Here is a 22,900-nt window from a genome sequence, read left to right as displayed (position 1 = left end):
TAAAAATATAAGTATGTGAAATTCCACCACTAGGTGGGGTTGTTGAGAGCTGTAGACCAAAACAAGAGGTGTAACAAGAGGCCACTATCAATCTTCACTTCCTCCACCCCACACCTCCTGTGCTCATATTTTCAAGGGATTAATAAAAAAGCTGAAGGACATCGCTTTAATTTCATTCCAAAATCTTTGCCATGAACAGAATGAAGATTATAACTGTATGTCGCCAGACATCAGTTCTGACACGCAACAGGCAGCTAATAATAAGGTGTAATAAACGATAAAAACTAGTGTTGCCGATCAACCTTGATGCCACAGTCTAAGGATGCAGTGATTTATGGAAAACTAAACCTGACTGAGATGCATTTCAGTAAACTGACATTTCAGTTCTTCTTTAAAATAGTCCTAGAAATATTTACCTTTTCCAAGACTTTGGGATTTCACTAATATCAATATTTGAGCGCCAAAACAATCAGAAATGAGCAGAGAAAGCAAAAATCTTTTCCTGCTTAATAAATCTGTGAGGAAGTAAATATTCACTGAAAAACAGCTGGGTTTATAATTTGGTTTTTATTTATCTATTTCTATACATCCTAAACATTTCACAGTGATAGTTTGAATTTCATTCATGTTTTCTAGTAAGCTCATCTAGAAGTAATGAAGAAAAAAAGGAGGAAAAAACATGCTCAATGGTGTGCATTACTCATCCACATAGATTAGAATCTTGCTAATTCACTTGCATAATGCTGTAATCAACGAGTAACCGGATGATTTAATGGAGGTTCATGGTCAAAGTTATTAATAGAACTAATATCCAGAGGGAAATGATGGTGCTTACTGCTCCTGTCAGACTACTTAATGTTCTGAATGAATCCTGGTCTGAAACCCACATTAGCGACATCAATTCTAGGATTGACAGTCATATTTTACTGCAACTCCACCCATAGGCATTTCAGCTGGCAGCTCAGGGGTGAGGCCTCACTGACAACATCATCGCAAAGGATAACATTACCCTCACAGACCTGTCAGTTACCAGGAAAGGACCTGCTAAGGACCCACCATAGAAACGGAAAATGTAAAAAACTAAAACCAGTTTCTATACAGTGACAAGTTCCACTAAAATCCACCGGGACCCTGGACATGGGGGGACGAGGTATCTTGAGGCCTTGCTGCCATAAATGTCGCCTTAATAAGAATAAAGCAGATAGCAAAAAAGTACTACAAGCATATTTAACATTGAATTATTGAGTGGCAGACTTCCTCATGAGGACAGCATTGTGAGTTTCTTTAAAAACTTGAAATAAAACTAATGGTGCTTGGAGGTGAATGCGTTTTATTCAACAGGGTTTCACAGATTTCCAATTGTTCCTGCATTTTCTGGCCATTTAAAAATGGTTAACACAGCATAACAAAAACAGCTCAACAATATTAAAAGGATTGCCTTCCATCTCTATAGTGTCTGGGTGCCAGAAGCAAGTGTAGCTAGAGAGTCATTCGCAAACAGAGAAAAGGTCCAGATGGTGTGAGCCTCAGCCTCGGAGCTGCAGCAGCAGGGAGGGTCTGCGCTGAAGAAAAGAAGTCGGCTCTGTGGAAGTGTCCGTTCTGTCACAGTTTGCATTCAACAATGACAGATAATGACAGTCCTTGACAGACTGCTCTTTGCATGTCAGGCCATCTTTCAGAAGCAACCAGTTCTGCTTTAAAGACACTTTTTAACAGAAAAAATACATTAAAAATGAGGTTTGCCTTAAAATTATGCAGCATCCACTAAATCTAATGAATAAAACCAGGAGTCCATGATTCCATACAGTTTGTAGGAGTTGGTGGTAATCAGACAGCTTACATGTCCAGCACCACTTGGGGCTGGTATCTATAGAAATAATCCAATTACTGTGCAGGTCTCAGTTGTGGAAAAACAAACTGATTAACAGAACCATCGAGATCTATAAGCAAAAGGGGGAAAAGGACAAAGCAATGTTGAACAAAACACTCACCCTGAAGTTTTCAGTTAGGATCATCTATTCTCTGCAAGTCAGCAGCAGAGGAAATCACCTGCTCTGAATTGATCCATTAGGGCAGCATCATGGTACATAACTCAAAGAAAATGATTAAAGGGGTCCTCTCACTAGTTTGCTATCCTTGTGAATGGGTGTGAGGCTACATGTATTCAAACTGAAAAAAGAAAAACCTGATACAGCCCCGTCGGTCCTGCCTCCCTCCGTTTAACAAATACAATGTTTTGCATCGTAATGTAAGCGTGTGTAACTAAGTGCACACTGCATTGCTCAGTAGCGTACGGAGCCTTGGACACAGCTTTCAAAATTCTAAAATATATTCTTCCTTGTAACAGTTATAGGAACAAAACAACAAGATACACAAGGATAGTCTGATCAAGTTTTATTTCAGGCGTTGGATGAGCTATAAAGATTTAGACAACCAGATATGAATGTGTATCTGGTGATACACCGATGTGTGCAGAGCTGTCCTGTAAAATAGCACCTGCTGCTGTCCAGTTGATGTTTGTCTTTAACATTTCACGTTTCAGCTGAAGGTCCAACTGCAGGAGGAAAGGATGCAAATATCTTTATGCGATGAGTGCAGAGTGATCCAATTAAGCAGCAAATGAGTGCATTCATTACTTGTCTCATAGAATTGTGTGCATCCTAAAAGCAGCCGCAACTTGTAAAAGTGTGGCAGATATGATTACTATGTGGAGAACATGCAAACAGAGGAGAAAGAGAAGAGAAAGGAGCTTCTCTTTTAGAGTGAACAGCTTTAAAATGACAGAAATACTATGACCTATCACCTAAGATGACTTGGAGCCTCAAATACCACAGATTGACTTCTAGATCATTAACTACAGCCGAGTTTCATCTGCAGCTGTGCTTTACTCAGGCATGGCGTGTTATGCTGCGTCACTATGCTGATCCTGCTACTGATTTTTATCTACTACAGTTTCTGTTCTCTTACTCCTCTGTATGGTTACAGTTTACAACCTTTTTCTTCTTCATTCACAGCAGCCGCAATCTCTGGTTCCAACTTGACTAGAGATCAAAAAGGTAGGTAAGCCTAAACTCCCAGGGGTTTATAAAACAGGAAAAAACATTAAATGGTTGCTTATGTTTGTCTTTTGAGAAAGACTAACAGGCTTTTAGTTCAGCAATAAACAATGTCATCATCTTTGCTTTCTCCTTTTTCCTTCACCAAGGGAGTATTTCATAAAATCTGCTCAGAAAAATCAAGACTTAGACGCCCATTTCTTACTCAACTTAGGCACACTTAAGGTTGCGATTACTGGCTTCCAGCACCTCGCCTCCTTAACGACACTCATTCAAGCAATAAACTGGTTTCCCCCTGTAAGGTTAGAGTGATTGTAAATGACTATGGTAGGGATTTATTAGTATATTTATTAGTTTTATCTGAATATATATTTCATATCATCATATTCCGATTGTTTTTGGTCAGAATTTGCATTATTTAGTTCAGGGAGAAATGCTTTTCAGATATAACTACATATCCAGTCAAGCTGATAAATGTAAACAAGTCACTTAAAATATGTAAACATTCCTATGCATTTAAAACGTAATTCCTACTAGTACATTTTTGCTTTTACTTTCTGAAAATCTGTTTCTGCTACAAAAATGTAACTAAAAAATCTGATATTACAGTGCCGTCTAGGCATGTGACTTTGACCAGAAACAATCCTATTTTAGTGATCTACAAATGAAACAACAGAGAGGAGAGTGTTTTTAACAAATTCAAAACAACTTGCCATAGTTGATTTTACTTAAACTTGCACATTACCTTGAACAGCAAAAGGGTCATATAAATAGGACTTTAGTTTCCAACCAGAGACTAGATATATTCAGACTCGGACTGTAACCAAGTCAGACAGAGAGCCAGATTTATGACACCCAAAGAACTACAAAAGAAGCCAGACCTTGCCAGCTAAGCCTGACTTACAAAATAAGCCAGAATTATTTAACACCCATCAGATCTTGTCTTTAGTCTACAAGCAGAGCCACAGAGAGATCAACACCTAACCCTTAATCTGAGATAAGTTTTTTTTTCCTTCTTGATTATGTATCTAAATATTACTTCTGATATTAAGAAAGAGAAACATTTCTTATTATGAGCCTTTCCAACAGACCTTTCGGTTTGTGGCGACAATTTTCAATATATCAGTAAAGATTCATACTGTGTATGCATGTTGCATCATTACAAAAAAATATCTTTACTTTCAAAGAAAAAAGGCTTTTTTGTTTTGGCACAAAATAGAATAACACACAACACAAGAAGCTTTTACAAAAAAACTTCTAAAAAAGTTGATATAAGGGTGAATTTTTAAAGATTGCAGTGAGGAAGATTTCCCAAAAGATGCCGGGAGGACCAAGAAGAGCGAAACAGAATTACGTTCCACTTGTGCAGAGCTTTTCAACATCGCCTGCAGGTCAGTGTTATTGCGTGGGTATGCACGGTGAGGCAAACACTTTCTGCAATGCTATTGTGACAAGAAAGGGAAGCAAAGAAGCTCCTTGTGTTCAAGAAAGAAACAATCAAGAACAGGTTTATGCAACTGTAAATCGCAAGAGTTGTGAAAAACTTAGTCGATATTCAGTGTCAACACTATTGACTTTACATGAAGCTGATGTGTTTTCTAATAAAAGCTTTTAAAACTTATGATTCGTTTAAGGTGCTTTATAGTGCAATAAAGATGGAAGTAAAGAAAAAATTGGAGGAATTTACCTTTACTGTCCCTCAGTTGATTCACATTTGAGTTTTTCAGTATTTTTAGGCAAATTTCCAAAAGCAATCTTAACCTTATAACCTTATGTCCAATCATCTCTTAAAAAAAGTAACTTACTTTTTAAATGTCACTGTATTTAAGACTTTATATAAAGTCTTTATTTACTTTATTTAAATAAACATGCAGAAAGATATTAAAACATGTTTATTTCACATATCAGTCACATTTTAGGAAGTTAAAATCAAAATATATAATTATTAGGCAATGTGTGCATTTTATAAACTATAAATATAGTTGAAATTATAAGATAATTATGAATTTTTAATTTAATCAAGTCATATCTGCCAATGTTTTCTCTCCTATATTCAAAATTCAATAAATGCAGATTTTTTATCTTGAGTTCATTCCGGTGAAGAGACGCCAAATGATGATGTTTGAAGGTTGGATAGGTCATAAAAGTAACACGTTTTTCCACTGGGGCCAATAAATTATTTTAAGTGCCATTTAGGTTATGATAGACATTTACAGAATATTTTCAATACTTTATAGGGTTTTTTTGTTGTTGTTGTTTTTTTTTGTACATCAAAACAGGCTACTCAGCAAAGACTACAACCACACCTTTAGAGTTTTCTTAAATATTGAACATATTGCCTGTGGTAAGGACTAAATTTATGACTATGGGCACAGCATCAAAGGCATGTCAGCTCAAGCAGGTGAGCAAACAGCAACAAAAAGACATTATGCTGCCCTCTAGTGGCATTATGTAAGCTAACATTCACAAAAAATACATACCGGTATATAGACAGAAGATTTACATTTCAGAAACTGAAAAAGACTTGAAATGATTTGTCATATGTAAGACATAAAAGCCTCTTCAGAAATAACACCTCAACATCAATTAAGTCACTCTGGGATCCAAATTCTTACTAATAGTGAGTATTCATAATGCAAGAGAATTGATACTTCATACAGATTAATGCTATTAAAAACACCATATAAACTGATTAGATTTTCCAATTTAATAGACTTGGTAGAAAATCGGCATATCTACCTTTCTAAACTGAACGAAGTTCAGACGTTTATGTTTCTGAGGAGACGTTAGTTTTTGTTCAGTGTAGAGAAGCTAAAACATGCTTACAGGGTTAGTAATGGAGTCCAACCCAAGGATTGTTAGCTGATACGCTATCACACAGAAATCAAAAAGTTTCTTAATCCTTCAACCACAAATACGTTTAGCTCTTTGATCAAAACAATGCTTGATTGCTCCACTGTCTCCATAAGATTTAGACCACAAACAAGTTACACTACTTCATATACTATAAACGGATGTGTGCTTTAGCAGTGACTATAAAACAGAATCAATCAGCCAGAGATCAGAATCCAATAGTTTTCCTTTGATCAGTTCTGCTGAATAACCAAAGCATCACATGATTTTCATTATTTGCATCAAAACTAAGACCTTTCACAGTTGGGTCTATAAATGCATTTACTGAGTGCCTTACTTTGATGCAACCTATGGAGTTTAATAAAATTATAAAGGTATTATACCCATTACTGTTCAAGGAACATAGGAACATTATATGCCTAAAAAGAAAAGACCAAAAATCATTTGATCCTGATTAAGTAAGGTTATATACACCAAGCGTCTTTCCTGATAGTGTTCAGATAGTCCTTTTTGAGCCTAAATGGAATTCCAACACCCGGCACAATAAGCCAATAAAAACAGATGTGGCGCCATCTGCAGGGAGTGTTGCAGAACTATCTGAAAGCCAGTTGGTGACAATTGAGTAGTGATGGTGAGATGAAGCCTCAGGAGGCATTGAACCGTTTGGCCAAATTGCTTCAACGATCCCCACAGTTCATGAGGCTTCATGTGAACATGTCACCACATACTGGTGGACAGCAGAACTACAGTTTGTAATAAAATCTGTGAATTCTTTTGCAATTGTTTTTCTTTTTTTCCCCCTTTTCAGTTCCCTTGAAATTGTTAATGGTTGGTGTGTATAATAAAATCTTTTGTAAGTTTTTTTTTAAGTGTAAAATTTCTTATAACAATCATTTAAGGTGCAGTTTTTCTGCTATTTTAGTGAAATAAACTCAAGCAGACAGTGAAAGTATTTGTGCAAATTGGGCACAAATACTGTTAGTCATTTTTATTCAAACATGATAGTTTTTCCATGTTCTTTGGTTTTAATCAGGTTGGAAGTTATGTTCAACCAATCTTTTGGCTAAACCAACCTAATTTACCCAATCTATATTTTTACTCGGGCAAAACAATGCAAATTAGTCTCATCAGCCAAAATAATTAAGTTTAATCGCAACTTTCAAAAGAGACAGACTGGTCTTGAACCATCAACCTCTAGGGTGAGAGTCTGCCTCTTACAGAGGACGCCACTCATGTAGATAGTCTGATTTGGGAGAAAATACTTCTTAACCCTGACGTATTAACACTGGCTTTGTCTGGTGGTTTTGCTCAAATTTTGATCATTATATTGTTTATTCAAACCAAATTAGCTTTAAGCAACTAGATTGGTTGGAAAGACAACCAATTTATTCTTAGAATCTATCCAAACTTTATCCAGCTGAGAGCATCTCTCCTCCAAACTCCCACATCTTGACTGAACACTGAGACTGTTTAGATGCCTGTCAAAATTCTTGCGCTTCCCGAACCGCTTACCGAAGCGGTCACGTGGTATCACGGTAGCGAGGCCTCGGACGTCATCAATTTTGGCCCCTCCTCTAAATGAATCACGCCTCGACACGCGCTTCGGGGAAACGCCCCCTCCATTACTCGACACACGCCTCGAAGCCTCGGCTCATCTCATAACATCACTACAATTGAGGCAGTTACATAACAGAGCCTGAATGTCCTGGCATGCAGTCAAGTGACACGTCTTTGGCGTGGTCGAAGACCAGCATATGGTTAAATAAATTGATCTACAGCAACTCTTAGTTCCAATGAATCTTCTGAATCCTCCCCAGAGCCTACTTTCAGAACATCAAGGATGACAAAAAAATCCTGTTCCTAATAAAAACAAACAGTGAAACAGCATCAAGGTAAGAACCAATTATTAGGGTTAGGGTTAGATTATTAGGTTTATAATGTCATTTGCACTTAGGCTGTAGAGGCTAAGAACAGCATTGCTATCACTAGTAGCAGTATTAATAAGGACATTTAGTTTAATGGTTGATTGGTACCCGAGTATCACCATATCTGAATGCCTCCACACCAGTGCCTCTCGTGTCAGTGAACATCATCTTTTATACAGTAAACCTAGCACTATTCGAGTCTTATCCCTCTTCTAATTAAATGGTAATTTGTATTTTTTCACTCTGGATTTTCATTCTTTGCTTTTTGTTTCCTTCGCTGCGAGGTGCTAACTCGCTTAGCCATGGTTAGCTACTTCCTCGTTTACCCCCAGCACACCTGTGCAGCATTTATTCAATTCAACTCAGTTTATTTATGTAGTGCCAATTCACAACACATCATCTCAAGGCACTTTACAGAGACAATTCTTCAATCAGATCATACAGTCAGATTGATTCAAAGTGTTCTATATAAGGAAGAACCAGCTGTTTGCATCGACTCATTGACTAGAAAGCAATCCCTCAACCAAGCATGCTTGTAGCAACAGTGGACAGGAAAAAGTCCCTTTTAACAGGAAGAAACCTCCAGCAGAACGAGACTTATTGTGAGCGGCCCTCTGCCAAGGCCGACTGGGGTTCAAGGAGACAGAAGCAAAGATAGAAAAACAAGCAGAGATACAAAAGGCAACTGTCAACCAGCTCCACAGGCGGCCCCGTTCAGGAAACACACAGCCAGGCAGACGAGCTCCGAGCCTCCCATGTCAGAGGATTATACCTCCATTGTTATTGTTAATATAGATAAAGCACTTTATTTACTAACAAACAGCCAAAATAAAGTGGAAAACACAAAAATAAATAGTATACCTGCAGTACGAATTCATTTTAAAACTTGAATTTAAAACTTTGTATGCAGCGAAAGTGAACAACTGGAGTATAAATAAAAAAGTCATAATGTGACCATGCATCTTTAATGCATAAATAGGAGTAATCTTTAAAATCGTTAACATTGAAAAACAGTCGTCTTAGTTTTAAATCGCTGCCATCATTATAACAGATCAAGCTTGGTTTCCAAATGTGTGCAACAGAGAGAAACATGATCTAAAGAAACCTTTTTCCAGATCAAAAGGAAAGATGGAGGAGTAAAAGGCTCACATATCAATCACACTAATAAAAGGAATCAATCACTTTTCCCCTCTTTTGCTAGAAGCGGGCTCAATACCAAAACAATCTGATTTTCTTTTTCACTTTAAAACACCAAACTAAAGAACGTCCACCATTCTTGGTCAATAATGCATAAACCAACAGCTCTTACATCAATTAACCTTTTTGAATAATTGAAATCAGATATACTAAGTAACATATGGTATAAAATTTTAATATATAAATCATGTAGTCTTACAATTAATTGCATTGGATGGTATAATGTCAATCAAAAAGCAACAGAAACATTTGTCTCTTATGTGCAACAGTACATAAAAAATAGGAAAATGTAGAGGAAATCAAAAACTAACTGGATTTCAGGGTATGTTAAAAGTCACAGGGATTTGTTTCAAGTACTTTTGGTGACAGGGGGAAGTAGAAAAAAAATCACTGCTGATATAATGAAATAACATTAAGTCACTGCACTTTTTTCCGACTATTGTGTAAACAAAGGCTTCATTAAAGCAGCTTCCAGGTCTCAATGAGTGAATGAGATGGGGGGGGGGGTGATTAAAATACTGTATCATGACATTAAAAGTATACCCAACCCTAGCTGGATTTAGTAAAGACAAACATTAAATTATCATAACATTTGCAATGCTAACTACTACTAAGTTTTACCCTAAACACACACTGATCTCCAGAAAATTGACATCAAGCCTCATCCAAGTAGATATCTGTGATTTAAAACAACTTTAAGTGGGGGTTTTTTCAGATCATAGGAGGTGGGTAAACCTTAACTAGTATGATACAAAAAAAACATCATTACCTCAGCAGCTTTTATTGGGTTTATGTGTCCTCTTCTACACGTGGTACAGATCTGAGCTATTACTACACTGATTAATTATTAACAGAAATGTGGCAAACATGCACATTTAAAAACAAAGTACTCATCAGGCTTTAAATGCAGCTGCTTTAGCATAAAGCCTCATTTTATCTAAAACTCTTTACATCCATAATGAGTCACACAGTCTAGGCCAGGGCTCGCAGCATAAATCTCAGTCCTATATAACACAATCTGTGTTGAAAGAGGGAAAAAAGGCAGCTTTGCAACAAGCCATCAATCTGAGGAGGGGGGAAATAGACCTAAATAACCAGGGGAAAGCAACAAGGCTGGTTTAGCAGCAGATGTCTGAATCCAAAGAGCCACAGGCTGGGTTTGCTCACAGACACGCAGATGAAAATGTGGCTGCGTTTGACATGAAACAAAGGCGAGGAGACACACACATTAAAGCCACATAGCTCCCCTATAAACTACTGGAAAGCGGGGCTGCCATACGGTTCCCCAACAAGACAACTAGCGTGAGAGAGGATGTACGATTTATTTGAACAAAAGCGACACAAAACCGTTACCTATTGAGTTAAAAAGCTAACGGCAAGCTAGCAGCAGTTACCTGAATTTCGGACCTTTTTTTTTCTCTTCTCATTAGCTTTGTTATTGTGGGCAGCCTGATGGTAGTAGTCAAAAAAAAGAGAAAAAAAATCCCACTTACCGCTTATTTTTCTTCTTATAAAACAGACAGTCGGTTATTTTTCTGTAACGTCGATAAATTGGAAATGTCACTGGGAATGAAAGAAAACAATATAAAAAAAGGAAAAAAAAAAATAAATTCGTCTTCTTCTATCGCACGCGAGGCTATATAAGCTAATTTCAAATCTTAAAAATCTCCCAGGTGACGCTGATAACGTCTCTCCTTTAAATCCGCATCCTTGGAGGAAAAAAATGATTTTTTTTTTTCTCCCTGTCTTTCCCCTCGCTGCACTGATACGTTACGAAACCAGACTCTTTTCAGCGTGGAAAAAAATATAAATATATAATACCATCAGCGGGGGAGGCAGAGAACAAAAAAAAAAAAAAGATAAATTAGCACAGGCGAACGCAGAGGCTCCCCTTTTTGGGGGCTTCGTTTGTGGCAGGTATAAAGATCCGCAGCAGCCCCCTCCCCGCTTCGCCTGAGCATCCGAAGGGGCGTCCAAACCTCAATGACTGCCTGTGCTTCCCGTTCAACAGGGAGGGAGGAAAAACAGAAGAAGGGGTGGTAGTTTGGTGGGGTGTAGGTGGCTGGCAGGGTGGGTGGGTGGATGTGTGGGTGGGTTTCTGACCCTCCACGCTCACATGGAAAGCACGTTTTCATATTCGAGAGAGAGGCGTTCTTGTGAAGCTGTTTGGTGAACGGTGGTGCTGTCCCTGGTGCTAAAACTGAAACCAGTAACATTTACATAACAACAGAAAGTATAAAAATACAATCACTGTGGTTCATTGGTATAATATTCTCCCATATGACATAGTATGCATCCGAGGATATTAAAATACATTTATTTATTTTTATTTTATTTCTTTAACAGTGTCCTGTCTGGCAATGTGGCAATTCGAATAATTGTCTTGATGCCAAAAAAAAGAGCCAAACAGATTTTTTTTTCCTACCCCAAAATAAAATCCAGTGCAACCAACATTTGGTAAAACGTCTAATTAAATGCCAACTCTCTGTAACTTAATCTCTGTATAAATAGAGTTTAGTACAATATAAATAAATTGACAGCATCCTCAAGAGTGTTCATTTAAACTGGCAGCCAAATGAAGCTGGAAGAAGCTGCAGAGATTCACAGCTTAGATAGGAATCTGGGGATAGTATCACTGTTCACTTCAAATCTGGCCTTTATGCAAAAGTCACATGAATAGAATTATTACTGAAAGAAACTCCTTTGGTAATGAGCTATGAAGCTATGAAGCTATGAAGAAAAACAGCAAACATTTATAAGAAGGACAGCAAAATGTTGCAGAAAACTAACACCAACCCCATGCAATGAAACATGGTGCTGGTATCATCACGATACGGAGGTGCTGGTCAGCTTTTACAGCAGGATGGCTGGAGCTAAATACAAAAAGTTTCACAAGCAGTACGGCTATCACCATAGTGTTCCGCTTTTAGTGGTGTCAAAAGTACACACATGTTAGTTGGGTAGAAGTATAGATACTGCAGTTTAAAAACACTATAGTAAAAGTTGAAATATCAACTTGACCTCTTTACTCAAGTAAAAGTGAAAAAGTATGTGCTCCAAAAATAACTTAAAGTATAAAGTAAAAAAACAGCCAGATGCCACTATATGAATTGAAAGCTAAATTGTTGGACTATTTTAAAATTTTCTTAGAGATAGGGCCAAGGATGAGGGAGGTTTTTTTGGTCTCCGTCTCCATCTCCTGATACGCTATCGCCTGTGTCCGACCTTTTTAGACATTTCAAAATCTTTTTCTGAAACTGACAGTGTAGCACGGCATAGACAATTCACGTTTGCAGTTTGAAGAACACCTGATGATTTCCTTTAGCTAACCAATGAGTGTTTGCGTTATATGACTCATCAAGTTTCACTAGTTTTCACTAGATGTGGATGGTGCCAATGATCTGCATTGGAAGGAGCACATGACGTGAAATAAATATCTATAAACATTAAACTGAAGCCAAGAGTAACGAGTAATGTTTGTTTAAAAAATATAAGGAATAGAAAGAATAGATACTTGCTCGAAAATGTAATTGGGTAGAAGTCAGAAGTAGGAAGAAAAGTAAGTAATGGAGTAAAGTATAGATACCTAAAAAGTGTACACAAATACAGTAATGAAGCATTTGTACTTTGTTAATTGACAGCTCTGTCCACTTTATTCATGCATATAAATAGCTTTATTATAATTAATGCAATGAGTATTACAGGTTATATGGACACTGCAATGTAAGTAGAGCAGGAATAGAAAAACAGAAAAAAAGGAGAAAAGATGAAAGATAGAGGGGATAAAAGGGAGATAATGATAAAACATCTTCAGTTGCTTCATCACCTGCAAAGAGATATAAAAAAAAAGCATAACCAAACAATATAGTATAAGAGATACAATAAAGTAACACCTTGATACTATCGCTGAAGTATAATCTGACATGTATACTGCGGTAGCTGAAGATAAGAATATGGGCTTTCTGTATAGATAGTACAAAATAAATTTAGCAAGAAAAAATGATTAAACTCTGGAAAACATAATTAATAATTTTAAATTTTGGATAAAATCAAAGAAAGCAACATTCTTCAGATATAACCAAATATGTGCAATTTAAGATTTTTGTAAATGCAGCTTTTCATCACAATGTCACCAGGTAGATAGGAACCCGTAAGAGCATTGGTTAGATGCTTAGAACAGATCACTAGTGGATGTGTCATAATTTTCTTCAACCAATTGAAAACAAAGCTGAGATAATAACTTTCAGATCAAAGCTGGAGATATCAAGAGTAGCACCCAGCTTTAGCTACTACAGCTAGGGTCACTGATTATGGCCAATATCTTGGTGTCATGCTGGACTCAGACCTGAACCTTCAGATACACATAAAGGAAGTTACTGAGTTAGCCTTTTGTCACCTGAACAACATGTCCACGATTAAAGGACTGATGTCGAAGCAGGACCTATAACAACCCATTTATTTTCCTTTAGTAGACTTGATCACTCCAACAGTATCTTTATAGTTTTGCCTAAAAAGTCCATCAGACAGCTGCGGCTGATCCAAAACGCTGCTGCCCATGTTCTCACTAGAACTAAGAAAGTAGAGCACATCAGCCTGGTTCTGAAGTCCTTCCACTGGTCTTCAAGTTCCAGCCTACTCTGTTCAACCAGAACTAGAACCAAACATGGAGACGCAGCATTTAGTTCCTATGCTCCACAACAACAGTGCTGAAAGCCTGAGTACTTTTAAGACAAAGTTAAAAAACAATTTTTTTATAGCTGCATTTGACTGTTAATAAAGTTAAACTGTTTACTGATGTATTGTTAGTTTAAGTTTATGATTTGTTTTACTACCTGCTTTTATCATGTTTTTGTCTTTACTTGCATTTATTCTTTATTTTGCTTCTATTTTACTGTTTAAATCATACTTTTAATCGTCTTTGTACTGAATTGTGCAATACAAAAAAACTTATTTGTCTTTGTAAGAGACTTATAGTTCACCTTGTATTGCTCTATACTAAATGGGTCATTAGCTGGATTCTGCTGAACCAGATTGAATCCAGTTTGTTGCTGTATTTTTGCTCACATCTGGGCATGACGATATTTGAAATGGCATAAATGTAATTGAATACTTTTTGCAAGGCACTAGCATTGTACTTCTGCAAAGAGTCTTTTACAAATCAAAAGGTAAAATTCTCTTGAGATTGCTCTTTAGTGGGTTTCTTCCCATTCATTTTTGCACTTCATCTTGTAGAGTCGGCAAGTGCACTAAATTATTCCTGAGTTTCTATGCAGCACCTGGCAAGCTGCTATGTCACAAGGTAAGTCATCAAGATCTGAGTTATTCATAAAGCCCTGGAGGATCCTCCTGCAAAAGACCCCTTTAGACGGGAGAAAGCATTTTCCCTCAGTGCTGCTCTCAATAGTGCTGTAATAAATGCAATTTCATGGTTGTAGTAGCTCAGTTTGAAAAAAGTCCTCATTCTTAAAACTGACTGAAGCAACACAGCAGCCTGTTGACAGGGGCTTAGAGACACCCAACCGTTGACATCTAAATTACTTTTAGCATAATTTATATTCTCTCTGTGCTCTGTTGGGGTGTTTACTGTTTCTGTGTGTATGGGTGTAGCTCAACCAACAGGGTGGTGGTGAACGTTTTATGGGATTATGGGTCTCTTATCAAGGGCAGTTTAGAAAATAGCAGGCCTTTCATTATAATCATGAAATAGCATAGTATATTATATGTTGAATCTCCTGAAGACACCCAAAAGCATGTTACTAGAGGGAAAAATGAAAGATCCTGCTCACCTAAATAAATTGTTCCAACTCCTTTTATTTTATTAAATACACTCATATTTTTGCTATTCCTAATCCAAAGTGAGGTGCTTTGCAAAATTATTAAGGTCCCTTAAACTTGTCCCCATTTCTTAATGGAATTTTATGTTGTGGACAAACAAAGAGTTGCATAAAGAACCAAAGTTGGAGAAAACATTTTTTTTGTAGCCTAAAATAAAATCCGATGCAACCAACATTTGGTAAAAGGGCTAATTAAAGACCAACTGTCTGTAACCCAATCTCTGTATAAATAGAGTTTAGTACAATATAAATAAATGAACAGCATCCTCTAGAGTGTTAATTTAAACAGGCAGCCAAGATGAAGCTCGAAGAAGCTGCAGAGATTCACAGCTTAGATAGGAATCTTTGGATAGTATCACTGTTCACTTCAAATGTAAAAATCACATGAATAGAATTATTACTGAAAGAAACTCCTTTGGTAATGAGCCCCTAGCTATGAAGAAAAACAGCAAGCATTTATAAGAACCAAAAAGTTGCGGAAAACTAACACCAACCCCATGCAATGAAACATGGTGGTGGTAGCATCATGATACGGAGGTGCTGATCAGCTTTTACAGCAGGATTTCTGGAGCTAAATACAGGTCAGTACTTGATAAAACCTGTTAGAAGGTGCAATAACTTGAGACTGTGGGTCCATCTAAATCAGCACCAGCCACCTGGTAACTCTTAACATGATTAACCTTCCTATGGCTTTGCTTTCCGTTTTTCAGTACAAAAAAGTACCAAATATATGTTATTTATAGGCAAGGCAAGGCAAGGCAAGGCAAATTTATTTGTATAGCACAATTCAGTACAAAGACAATGCAAAGTGCTTTACATGATTAAAATACAGGAAGATAAAACATTGAATCAAAGCAAGTAGGAAAAAATAAAAAACAAATAAAATAAAATAAAAAATGCAGAAACAAAAAAGAATATTAAAAACAGTTGGATTAAAGAAAACATGTTTTTGTTGAATTGTTTAACTGGAACAGTCGAAGGCAATCCTAAACAAATGTGTTTTTAGTCTTGATTTAAAGGAACTCAGGCTTTCCGCACTTTTACAGTTTTCTGGAAGTTTGTTCCAGATAAGTGGAGCATAGGAACTAAATGCTGCTTCTCCATGTTTAGTTCTGGTTCTAGGTATGCAGAGCAGGCTGGAGCCAGAAGACCTGAGTGGTCTGGAGGGTTGATACACTGATAGCAAGTCTGTGATGTATTTAGGTGCTAAGCCATTCAGAGATTTATAGACTAACAGAAGTATTTTAAAGTCTATTCTCTGAGATACAGGGAGCCAGTGTAAGGACTTTAGAACTGGGGTGATGTGCTCTACTTTCTTAGTCTTAGTGAGGACACGGGCAGCAGCGTTCTGGATCAGCTGCAGCTGTCTGATCCACTTTTTAGGCAGACCTGTGAAAACACCGTTGCAGTAATCAATTCGACTAAAAATAAACGCATGGATTAGTTTTTCCAGATCATGCTGAGACATTAGTCCTTTAATCCTGGAAATGTTCTTCAGGTGATAGAAAGCCGACCTTGTAATTGTCTTTAAATGCTTTTGGAGGTTCAAGTCTGAATCCAGCACTACACCTAGACTTCGGGCCTGATCAGTGGTTACTAGCTGAAGCGACTGAAGCTGTGTGCTAACTTTAGATCTCTCCTCTATTGGTCCAAAGATTATTACTTCAGTTTTGTTTTTATTCAGTTGAAGAAAATTATGGCACATCCAGGCATTGATTTCTTCTAAGCATTTCCTCAGTGCTTGAATTGGTTCATAGTCACCTGGTGACATGGTGATGTAAAGCTGTGTGTCGTCTGCATAGTTATGGTAGCTGATGTTGTTGTTTTTTATTAACTGAGCAAGAGGGAGCATGTAGATATTGAATAGGAGGGGACCCAGAATGGACCCTTGGGGAACCCCACATGTGATTTTTGTCATCTCTGATGTAAAGTTGCCTACTGACACAAAAAAGTCCCTGTCCTTTAGGTATGATTTAAATCAGTTGAGAGCTGTACCAGAGAGGCCGACCCAGTTTTCCAGGCGCTCTAACAGGATGGAGTGATCGACAGTATTGAATGCTGCACTGAGGTCCAATAGTACCAGCACTGTGGTTCTTCCGCAGTCTGTATTTATACGGATGTCATTAAACACCTTGATAAGGGCAGTCTCTGTACTGTGGTGAGCACGGAAACCTGACTGGAACACGTCAAAGCGGCTGGTCATATCTAAGAAAGTGTTTAACTGTTGAAACACTGCTTTTTCAATAATCTTACTGATAAAGGGGAGGTTTGATATGGGCCTGTAGTTCTGGAGTAGTAGTTTGTCTAAACTGTTCTTTTTCAGCAGTGGTTTGATATTTGCTGTTTTTAGGGACTGCGGGAAAACACCTGACAGAAGGGACGTGTTTATTATCTGTGTCAAATCAGATGCTATGACAGGTAAAACTTTCTTAAAGAAAGCTGTGGGTAGAACATCAAGGCAGCAGGAGGAGGAACTTAGCTGCTGAATGATTTCCTCTAAGCTTTTATAGTTTATTTGGCTGAATTGGGACATTTGGCCAAGATCAATTCCAGTTGGAGACAACTTTGGTACTGAACTTGATATGGATGTATAAACTGATCCTCTGATCTTTAGGATTTTCTCAGTAAAGAAATTAGCAAATTCATTGCAGGCCCGGGTGGAGTGGAGTTCAGGAGCCACGGACACAGGAGGATTTGTTAGCTTGTCGACTGTGGCAAATAAAGCGCGAGTATTATTAATGTTCTTGTTAATGATTTCAGAGAAGAAAGATTCTCTTGCATTTTTCAGTTGTAAGCTATATCTGTAAAGTCTCTCTTTATAGATGTCATAGTGAACCTGGAGTTTCGTCTTTCTCCACCTGCGTTCAGCTTTACGACACTCCCTTTTTTCACTTCTAACTGCTGGAGCACTTCTCCAAGGAGATTTTTTCTTACCGGAAAAGACTTTCACTTTAATTGGAGCAATGCAGCTAATGATGTCTGAGACTTTAGACTGAAAGTTATCTACTAGCTCTTCTACTGAGTTGCACCCCAAGGTTGAAGTAGCAGAGTAAGCTTGAATAAAAGTTTCTGTGGCATTTTCCTTAAAGGTGCGTTTTCTTATGATGTCTCTTTGGCTAAATGAGTCACTGGAAATGATGCCCTCAAAGGTAACAGAAAAGTGATCGGATAGGGCAACATCAGTAACGCTGACTTTAGAAATCTTCAGACCTTTAGTGATGATCAAGTCTAAAATATGTCCCTGTTTGTGTGTTGGTTGTTTAACATGTTGAGTTAAACCAAAGTTTCTAAGTGTGTCACACAGTTCTTTTGCACTTCTGTCTTCAGGGTTGTCAACGTGAAAATTAAAGTCTCCCACAATAATTAAACAGTCATAATCAACGCATATCACAGACAGGAGGTCACTAAAATCATTAAAAAAGTTTGACGTGGACTTAGGAGGCCTGTAAACATTTAGAAACATAGTTCGTACCGGGCTCTTTACCTGCAGAGCCAAATGTTCAAAAGAGTCAAATTTTCCCAAAAACACCTTTTTACACTTCAGTGAGTCATTAAACAATGTTGCCACTCCTCCACCTTTCCTTTGCTGTCTGCTCTCGCAAAGAAAATTGTAGTTTGGAGGAGACGACTCCAACAGAATATGTGCTTCATTAAGTCCATGTAACCACGTTTCTGTTAAAAACATAACATCAACATTATTGTCAATAATAAAGTCATTAATTAAAAGGGATTTTCCTGACAGAGATCTAATGTTTAATAAAGCCAGTTTATATGAATTAGTTGTTGATGTTGTCTCTGTAGCAGGCTGCATCTGACAGTTTATGACTCTTAAGTGTCTGTTCCTGTTTGTTCCCATTTTGTTTTTCTTATTTCTGCCACGTATCATCACAGATATTCCATAAGCTCCAGTGTAAGGCCCAAGCTGATGCTGGAAACTGTTATGTCTGATAAGCTTGTTGCCGGGGCCCGGTGTGTATCACGGAGAAGTTATCTGAAGGTCCTGACGTTCCGTGATATGTAGAGGAGGATCTGGGGCTCTGCTGCTTTTAGAAGATGCTGGTTTTTTCACATAGCTGCGGCTTTCGGAATGGCTATGTGGAGAGGATGTCAACTGTAGGCCAATCTTGAAAACTTTGTTCATGTTATGAGAAAATTCCAGAAAAGGAACATCTGGGCTTTGTGGGGGAGAGGGGGAATTGGGTGCAGTCTGGACTGGTGTCTGTGGGGATGGAGGTTTTTGGTAATTTAAAGGGGAGTCCTCTTTTTGTCCTGCTGAGATCTGGGATGAATCCTCCTGTAGTTCTGATGTAGGCTCTTTCTGTGTCATCTTTTTGGCCATCTTTATCTTGGCTTGTTCGGGCTTTACTGGGCTTATCGTTTGTTTAGGCACTGGTTGTACTTTGTTTTGGAACAAAGCTAATGGTGCATGGTTCACAGAATAGAAAATGTTTGATATCAGCCGTTTCGCTCCTGACCTATTTAAAGAGAAACCATCTCTGTTGAACAAATGTCTCCTCTCCCAAAAGATGTTAAAATTGTCTATGAACGTTACAGTTGTTTGTTTGCATGTTGCATCCAGCCATTTGTTTAACATCAGAACTCTGGAAAACATTTCATCTCCACAATTAATGGGCACGTGAGGGCCGCTGAGAAACACCTTGACATTAAGACCATCAACTAAATTCAGCAGACGAATGTAATCCTCTTTCAGTATTTCTGATTTTCTCAGGGCTGCGTCGCCCAAGGCTTCAGCTTGTATGATGAGTTTCTCCAAGGTCGGGCGTTTTTTCATGATCTCTGGAAGGATGTCTGATACATTAGACACCAGGCCATAGTTCAAAGGGGTATAAATCAACACCTCTGTGTTTTTCTTGTTACAGAAATGTTTAATCCCACGTATAGATCCACTGCATAATATCAGGGTCCTTGGCCCTGTGGCTTCTTTTTTCTCTGGTAGCTTAGAGTGAAGATTGTTGACATACCTTTGATTGTCTTTGTGATCCTTCTGGGTCTCATCTTGAAGTGGAGCAAATCTGTTTTGTAACGGAATTCCAATATTTCCAGCAGGTTTACTCCTATCATTTGTTGTGAGAACATCCCGTTTTTGTTTCACTTTTCTTGGGATATCTCTCTGTGGTCTCGGCCAGTTTTCTGTGTCTAGGTGGGTTCGTTGATCCTTTGGTCTAGCACCCAGAGTGGTCCAGGGATTTTCCTTTTCCTCTGGGAACTGTTTGTTTGCTGAGTTTCTGGGCTGGTGGTCCCCATTCGGAATAACAGGCAGCGTTGTTTCATTACCATACGCGGCGTTTACATCATAGTTTACTTCAAGTTGGTGGATTTTCAGCTCCATGACAGCTATTTTCTGTAGAAGCTTGTCAAAGTCGTCTGTGCTGAAGGTAGGCATCCTTTGAATCGGGTGGTTCTTCTCCATATCCACTTCGGGGAAGAAAAAAATTAATAAATAGATAAAAATAAAAATATTTAAAAAGAAATAAAAGAAAATAAATCAAATAACTAAATCCAACTTTCTTTAGTTTTGGTTAAGAGATAAAAAGAAGATAAAAGGACCAGAAAGTGTAAGCAAGCAGGGAGCAGAGAAAATAGCGTGTGCACACACTGAAGGACAAAAGCAAGGTTTTTTATAACATTGTTTTGTATTGTACAACACCTATATTTAATTTCAAAATACTCTGATAAAAATCTTTACCTGAGTTGTGAGTAGAGGTCAGTTTTGGCCCAATTATTAAATAAGATTGATAAATGCTATAGATTTATTCAGGAAGTGTGTCTAATACTCCTAATAGCCTGATACTATAATAAACACTCATTTATTTATTGTAAGTGCTGCCATTTAGGTCATGCTGTGATGTCACCATGGAGCTGCTGTTTTTCAGCATCTTTATGCTATTAGGAATCTGTCCTATACATTCTCTAGAGATCCTATGACTTGTTTTTATTATAAATGCATTAAAAGCTGAAAAAAACAGTTACATTATGGTTAAAAAAAATATAGACATAAAAAAAATAACCAAAACCATAAAACAAATTAGACTTTAAAGGAAAAAATATTTTAAGATTGGAGAGCTACAAAAAGGTAACCATACAGGAAGGTTAATTTGGCTCAGAAAATTGGTGAGTAGATTGGAAATGTTTATTTTAATAAAGTTAACTTTCTTTCGCACCCACAGTGACTTTATGTCATCTGTTTCTGATACATTTTAACTGCATTAATAGGAACCACAAACATAGAAACCATGTTTACAGCCCTAATTCTTTTCCCCACCTCTGCTCACCCACGCCCCACCACAGGGCTCATCCACAATCCACCATGACAAAGGGAAAGAGCTGAGTGCAGGATATAAGCCACCCCTGGCTGCCAGAGTGCTTCCAGCCCTGTGATTTTTGCAGATCGCAGCAATTTGAGCTAAACCCCCTTCTGTCTGCTCACTATAGATGGGACGGCGGGTTGTGTGTGGGGGGGTCATCATTGGTGCATGCAGTGGCCGGCATGGCGATGGGAGCGAGGGTGGTTGGTGAACCTGGTTTGGCTTTATACTTAGCCTGAAAACTGAATCATACAATCATAATAATTGACATTTATTGATCTCACATTGGAGAAATTTACCTGTGCATTTAACGCAACACCTTGGGAAGCGGTGGGCTGCCATCGTGGATCGCCCGGAGAGCAGTGTGGGGTTAAGGGTCTTGCTCAGAGAGCCAGAATGGCAGTCTGTGGGAGTGGGGCTTAAACTCAGGATTTCAAGCTCTATGCCCTAACCACTAGGCCGCCACTCCCCTACTCTAGCCCTACATACCTGGGAGAAAAAAATCTCAGATATTCCCTTGAATTAATCATCTGTTCCACTTAATGTAAAGGATATACAATGAGATAAGAAACATGCATACTGCTCTTATAACTCACTTATAACTTATAACTCAAATGCAAACCCTATTAACGAAACAGAAAAGATGTAAGAGAGACGATAATTGATTTCCTCCTTTAACCTCTTTTTTTCCTTAGGGATACAGGTTTGCTCAAAACTAGTTAAAACACTGACAAATGGAAGAATTTGAGTTTGTTTCTGGTGAACTGCTCTTGTGTTCATTTACACATGACAATAAATGCGTCTGATCATTTTCTGAGTGAAAGATCAGAAAACAACCAATCTTGAGTTATGGTCTTTGGAAGAGAGGAAGGCCCACAGCACTACAGATGCTTCATTGAGCTTAATACTCCCTATAAACTAAAATGTGTTTATACATCTGATTTATTGATTATAAGCAGAATGTGAGCTACCTAGGTTAAAAAAATCAAAGAAAACAAGGAATACACTAAAGAAAACCAAACTACACTAAATTTAGAAAAATAATTCAGTGGGAACTGAGAGAAAACCATCAGAACAAGCTACTGAATGAAACCATAACTGCTTAAAACCATATAAAACAAAAGTCTTTAACTTTTGTAGTTAAAGTGTGGGTAACATGACTCTGAGTGACCTGGACCCTCCGATATTTAAATGAGTCCTCTAAAACTCTCTAAGCAGATGTTCTCAGGATAAGAGAGCAGATATGAAACTCTAACAGGTCAGATGTAATCAGGAGAGAATACTGTACAGCTTTATTTAATAGTGAAGACTGAAATTTTGAAATCCATTCTAAAATGTATAGGAAGCCTGCACTAAGACTTTTAAGGTACGGTGGCTCCTGTGTTAGAAACCTTGCAACTTAATTCTGTTAGTCTATAAATCACTGAATGTTTCAGTACCAAAATACATTAGAGACTTGTTGGGTACAGACAGGTTTACTACGCATACCCAGAACTAAATATGAAGAAGCAGCTTTTAGTTTTTATATGCCTTTTATTGTCTTGAGTCATTAGCTCCCATCTATAGTAAATAAAGATCCAATGATTTGTGGCAGAAAAAAAGCATCAAAGATACACCAGCATACTCAGTAAAGCTCTGAAGGTACTTGCTCACCTTTTCACCATTTGTAAACCTTTTTGGTCTTTTTGTCGTGTGCAGATAAGCTTTTC

The 22,900-nt window shown here is 37.8% G+C and overlaps 1 protein-coding gene across 3 annotated transcripts in view; it reads right to left on the bottom strand.

The window, feature by feature from the left end:
• LOC119786035 (spectrin beta chain, non-erythrocytic 1) overlaps positions 1-11,027 on the bottom strand; it is a 66,854-nt gene extending 55,827 nt beyond the window's left edge. For 2 of the 3 annotated variants that reach the window (XM_038289080.1, XM_038289081.1), the window contains exon 1: positions 10,525-11,027. The gene's annotated coding sequence lies outside the window, so the exon portion shown is untranslated. The remainder of the gene's footprint in view (positions 1-10,524) is intronic. The other variant, XM_038289083.1, reaches the window with a different exon arrangement.
• Positions 11,028-22,900: the final 11,873 nt, after the last annotated feature.

The sequence above is a fragment of the Cyprinodon tularosa genome, unplaced genomic scaffold (genome assembly GCF_016077235.1).
Source record: "Cyprinodon tularosa strain WSP-4 unplaced genomic scaffold, ASM1607723v1 ctg263, whole genome shotgun sequence".
Lineage (NCBI taxonomy): Eukaryota > Metazoa > Chordata > Actinopteri > Cyprinodontiformes > Cyprinodontidae > Cyprinodon > Cyprinodon tularosa.
Note: the sequence above shows the minus strand (reverse complement) of the source record. Positions and strands in the feature narration are given on the sequence as shown.